Here is a 6857-nt window from a genome sequence, read left to right as displayed (position 1 = left end):
TACTTCACACTATGTAAAATCTTTATGAACATACAATTTCCATGACTTGAAATTTTCACGTAACCACTTGTAAACATAAAAATATGTGGCAATTTTTTTTCTTTATTTATTATCAAACTAGTGGTACCCGCGGCTTCGCCCGCATTTTAAAGATTTAATATGACATACATAAAACAGAAAATTCGTACCTTCATTGGAATGACAGTGGTGTCATCTGTCGGTCTTACCAACTCCCAAACCTTCGTGGGCTCTTGGACAACAACTGCAAAAGATCATCACTTGATCAAATGCATAGTTTCCGATTCGAATCGAATTTCGATGAATTCTTCTGGGTTGAAAGATCGATTCACTGAATCGATCCATTACTGGAGATCGATTAAAATAATCGATTTTTTGGTTCAAAAGATCGATTCTCCGATTAATCGATCTCAGATCGCCATCCCATCCGTAGTTCCCGTGGGATTTCCGGGATAAAAACTACCCTATGTCCTTTCTCGGGTCTCAGACTATCTTTGTACAAAATTCCATTCAAATCGGTTCAGTGGTTTAGCCGTGAAAAAGAGACAGACAGACAGAGTTACTTCCACATTTATAATAGATATTAGTAAGGATTAGTAAGGAAGTAAGGATTTGCTGACGGATACATAATTTGTTTGATCCTGATAATCTTTTTTTTCGCTATCCTCGAAAAAAGATCGAAGACAGAATCTATTCTTAGGGCCTCGATTCTTTTGTGAATCGATTTTTTGCACTTCGATTCGAATCGATTTAAAAATCGATCTTTTTCGGAAAGAACCGCCACCCCTAATATAATCCCAATAAATCTATATTAACAAATATAATGTTACAACCGTCTCCGATTGCAAGAATTGATATTTTTAAACGCATGGTTATTTAGAGTATGCCAAAAGACCCACAAACGTAGGTAGGATCCATTACTGGAGACCGATTAAAAAAAAACGACTTTTTTTGGTCAAAAAGATCGATTCTCTGATTAATAGATCTAAGATCGCTTTCTGGGATAAAAACTATCCTATTTCCATTCTAGGGTCTCAGACTATCTTTGTACAGAATTTCATTAAAATCGGTTCAGTGATTTAGGCGTGAAGAAGAGACATACAGACAGACAGAGTTACTTTCGCATTTATAATATTATTAAGGATATCGATTAAAATAATCGACTTTTTGGTCCAAAAAATCGATTCCCCGATTAATCGATCTTAGATCGCCATCCCTAGTTCCCGTGGGATTTCCGGGATAAAAACTATCCTATGTCCGTTCTCGGGTCTCAGACTATCTTTGTACAAAATTTCATTAAAATCGGTTCAGTGGTTTAGGCGTGAAGAAAAGACAACCAGACAGACAGACAGACAGAGTTACTTTCGGATTTATAATATTAGTAAGGATTAAAATTACTGACATTTCGCATTACGTTGCTATTATAGGATGTAGTTTTTGTCAAATTTTCTCAATTGAGATGATGTCCCGATCCGATATTAATGTTAGGAAAATATATTTCAACTTATTCGTATTTTCGTTTTATTTCATATTCACCATATACATATAAACACAAACATAAACATGTTGTTAACTTTAAACTGTCAACTTCACAATTATATGGGTACTAGCAGAACCCCGCGGCTTCGCCCGCGTAAAAAAATATGATATAACAGACAAATACTCGTAACTGTTATCGTAAATTTGTACCTTTAACAATTTTAACGATAAAATAGCATTAATATTTAATTAATAAAAGCTTTTTTTCTTCACTGTGTAACTAAATTGGTCAAGCTTTCTTCAGAAACATACACTAAAATTCTAATTAGTGGACTGTAATGAAACTTTCTTTGAAATATAAGTTTCATGTAGGATACAATAATTATTATTTACTCTATTCTATAGGAACCGTCCATGTTATATGTGGCCTTACATACAGTGGTTCTTTCCAGGGTAGCTGGCTGGGCGGTTAGAGCTCCCATTCTTGCTGCCCGCAAATCCTGAAGTCCCCCTTTAGTCTCGTACGACAGGCAGGGGATACTGTAGCCCTGTTCTAGCCCAAAATTTTAATCCAAGGTCTATGTGTCTATCACATAACCATCACTAATCCACGCATAACCACAACCATACCCCACGGCAGGACAAAATGTTGGCACGCAGTGTGTCCAAAGTAGTTGCGATGTACCTAATCAGTATACCAAAATTACGCATTATCATATATGAAATTTGCACCCGTCCACGTTGTCGTGTATTTGTCTGAATAGACGTTATCTGAAATTTTACGTTTCTAACTTCGAACCTAAAAGATTCCCGTATATATACATATAACACTTCTTTTACCTCCTTAGTAGAATTTCAAAAACATTCCTATGTACATATGTATCAATAAATACTTTATCATCAAATTTCTGAAAGCTAATTCAACACCTGCGGTCGGCAAGCCGACACCCACGGGTGGTGTATGGCCCGCGACTTTTCCTTGTGGCCCGCGGGTCTGCGCGTTACTAATAATTTACCAAGTGCAAGTCCAACCCGCACCTTGAGCATTCCGTACAACTAAAATTTTTATTTACACATTTTGTGAAAATTTCAACTGTCTACCTCTAACGGTTTAAAAGTTAGTTGAAAATATATCGAATAGCAGTTTGTTGTATGGGGACCCCTTTTTGTTTTCAACTTTTTTATTTTTAGTATTTGTTGTTATAGCGGCCACCGTTATGCATCCTCTGTAAGAATTTCAAATGTCTATCTATTACGGTTTCAGAGATAGAGCCCTGTGACACACGGACAGACGGACAGACAGTGAAGTCTTAGTAATAGAGTTCCGTTTTTATCCTTTATGTACGGAACCCTAAAAAACCTTCGATGTGCACTTCAACACGCGTAATACATTCCCATGTTAAAAATATATGTTACGATGGCCCGTGGAATTTCACCCTACACTAAACCTCTCTGCACTCTGTTCTTTTTCCAGACACGCCAAAGGAAGTAACTTCAACAACGGTTTTTAAAGAATCTTCCTTTACTTATAGGTTTCTAAAGGTGGTAGAACCCTTTGTGGTTCGACTCCGGCGGCACCACCGCCACACCTATTTCTACCTAATAACAGCAGTGTTAGGCGCTGCTGTGTTCCGTTTTTAAGGGTGTGGTAAGAGAGACAGACTTTTCCGAGGCGTTCCAACTTAGTCCTCAGGGGTAGCGGCGCATCTGTGGCTGACCTCAGGTAGGAATATCTAATCCTATCTGGGGTTGATTCCAGATGTCCATGGGCGGCAGTAGCCACTTACCATCAGGTGGACTGCATGCTCGTCTTCTACTTCTATAGTATAAAAAAAAATAGTACCCTAATGGTGGTTGATTGTTGAGTTGCTAAAATGCTGAAACAGATGTGTAAACAGAAAGGCATAATGCATACACCCTTCTATAGCAGTCTTAAGGGTTGATCTAAAAATCTAAAAAAAACTGTGACTCAGATGCTTCATTGATTGTAATGATAATTTTTCATAGTGGTCGCTCCCGCATTAACGGAGTTTGAAATAAAATTCCAACCCCCATTTAACGACCTTAAGGGATGATTTTCCAAAAATAATGGTATAGGTGTTTAATTATTTTCTATCGAAAACCCAAATACCGATTTTTATACAGTTTACATTAAAACTGGAGGACTTTCATACAAACTTACATCCCCTTTTTTACCCTCTTGAGGGTAGATTTTCCATAAATGGTGTTAAAAAGTTCTATTATTTCTAACAGGAAAACCAAATGCAAGTTTTTATAGTCCTTGCTTCCGAATTAACGGAGTTTGGAATAAAATTCCAACCCCCAATTAACGACCTTAAGGGATGATTTTCCAAAAAAAAATGAAATAAGTGTTTAATTATTTTCTATTGAAAACCCAAATACCGATTTTTATACAGTTTACTTCAAAACTGGTGGACTTTCATACAAACTTACAACCCCTATTTTACCCTCTTGAGGATGGATTTTCCATAAATGGTGTTAAAAAAGTTCTATTATTTCCAACAGGAAGCCAAATGCAAGTTTTTATAGTCCTTGCTTCCGAATTAACGGAGTTTGAAATAAAATTCCAACCCCCATTTAACGAACTTAAGGGATGATTTTCCAAAAACAATGAAATAGATGATTAATTATTTTCTATCGAAACCCAGATACCGATTTGTATACAGTTTACATCAAAACTGGGGGACTCTCATACAAACTTACAACCCTTATTTAACACAAATGAGGGTTCATTTTCTAAACGGTAGAATTATAGTTCCACTGTATCTAACCAGTGAGCCAATGGCTAACTTACATAGTGCTGGCTTTCAAATTGGCAAATTTTAAAATAAGCTGTTAACCCTTATTTTACCAACTTAAGGGTTGATTTTCCAAAAATGGTGAAATAGGTATTTAATTATTTTTAATCGAAAACCTAAATACCGATTTTGATAGCGTTTACATCAAAACTGGGGGAATTCTATACAAACTTACAACCCTTATTTAACCCACATAGGGGTTGATTTTCCAAAAACGGTAGAACTAAAGTTATTTTATATCTAACCAGCAAAGCAATGGCTAACTTTCATAGTGCTGGCTTCCAAAATGGCAAAATTTAAAATAACCTGTCAACCCCTATTTAACCACCTTTAGGGTTGATTTTGGAAAAACCCTTAGATTAGATTTTTATTACTTTAAATCAGAAAGCTAAATACCAATTTTCATCTAGTTTGCTTTAAAACTGACGGACTTTCATATTAACTTCCAACCCCCATTTAACCCCCTTAACGGTGGAATATCAAAAAATCCGTTCTTAGCTGACCTCTACTCGGTGAAAAGAATATTCCTACCAAATTTCAAGTCTTTAGCTCTAATGGTTCCAGAGATATCGTGATGAGTGACTATATACGTGGAAATCTCTTATATATATATAGATTATGATTTTTTCGAAGTTAATCATAGAAGGTATTATTCATGGAATGGATAAGACTTTTGTTCTCCAACCTATATTAAAAGATGTCATGTGTTGCTATGGATGACAATGCCTGCTTAACTTGAAGATGAATGAATGCCAATTTGATACAAATATTCTTATTTTTACTTTGTAAAAATCGCGCTAACCGCAGGTGTGTTCTGTACCCTTACCATGAGTTTTTACGTTTCGACAAATATGACTGTTTGGGTATTTGTTTACGTATTTGCCCATACTATTTCAAATCAGCGCCCCTAGCGGATTATATCAGAACTTGGAAATTCTATGGGCCAAAACGTAAACAAATACCAAAACAGTCATATTTGTCGAAACGTAAAAACTCCTGGTAAGGGTACTGGTTTGAAGCAAAAGAAGTAAGGGAGAGCAACATTCGAGGCCTAAATCGACGCCTCGTATTCAGGGAAAGCAACCATCTATGGCCGACCACAATGAGAATTCTAATCCTACCTGCTATTTTACACGTCCATGGATAACAGTTGCTTCTAAGATTTAGATTGCATATTAATTTGCTACATCTATAATCTAAAAGAAAACATAAAACCTATTATGTCATCTCACCTTTGACATAAGACTAATTCGACACAATTTATTATGAAGGTTGCCCTAGAACGGATAGGCATGTACCTATGACGTATTCGTAGGTAGCAACATTTGTACAATGAGAGGAAATTCCGTGGTTTTGATTCAAACAATGCTCAGTGACGTCACAATTGTTTGTTTGATGCACTATTATATTGTGTATTAAATATGTTTTTATCCTGTTACATAATTTTGCGTTCTTTGTCTAAATTCAATATCGTTACTTATTTCTCAATATTGTAAAATATCCATTAGTAATAATAAGCAGTCTTAAACAATTTTTAATTAGCCAGGATTGAAATTTAACAATAATTGCCTAAAAAAATATCTATGTTTGTACTTAGATAGCCACAAATTGGTTAAGATTGATTATTACTAATGGGCGTAAGAATATAATTTTCCTGATTATGATCCCTCTTAATTATGAAAATAGTCGGAAATATTTTTTTATTTCAGATTATACACGTCAATAATTTTAGTGTCAATAAAGACAAGTATGTTGCTGATAGTATGTAAAGTTTTTTTAACTAGTAACACCAAGGGTAGGATATGACGTCATATCCGTGAACAACAACAAGTGAAAGCGTTTAGTTCACCCTTTGCAGTTATCAACCCTTATTTATCAACCCCTTTATATAGTTAGATTTTTTCTTTATAAAACAGGTTATAGTCGTGGTTTACCCATAATTAAAAGCGTATAATTAAACAGCGTATAATACATTTATTTCGTCCTTGAATAACACTGAAAAGCCTGATAACAAATAGTCATAATAAAAAACAAATCAATTTTACTTATCACTGATAAGTAAAATTGATTTGTTTTTTATTATGACTATACTTTTATTGGACAAGATTATATCAACATCTAATTCCAAACAACATTATAACATAATTGAAAAATTATGAACGGTAATATTATTATATTATATTTTTGTTTTTGTTACATGGCAACAAACCAAAAGTAAAACTAGAGAGAAATAATATCTAAACAAAACAAATAATTTATCATTGCGAAAAAATAAAAAATAAAAAAAAACAAACACAACATCCACACATGGCAAATAATTAAAAGATCACAACATGAATTTGAGTTCGTGAGTGGCAGTCATTATTTCAGCGCGGTTTCCGCCCCTGAGTTTCCCAACCCCTCACCCCGTCCTACGCTTCTTCAACCCGTAGACAATAGATGTCGCTACCTGTATTCTGAAACGCGCTATCGTTATATCGCTGGGGATAGTATAAAAGCCCGAGGGAACATTGCTTAGGTTGATATTTCGAAGAAAGAAGA

The sequence above is a fragment of the Epargyreus clarus genome, unplaced genomic scaffold (assembly GCF_041222505.1).
Source record: "Epargyreus clarus isolate Ecla_fem2 unplaced genomic scaffold, WU_Ecla_fem_2.2 ptg000019l, whole genome shotgun sequence".
NCBI classification, from domain to species: Eukaryota; Metazoa; Arthropoda; class Insecta; order Lepidoptera; family Hesperiidae; genus Epargyreus; species Epargyreus clarus.
Note: the sequence above shows the minus strand (reverse complement) of the source record.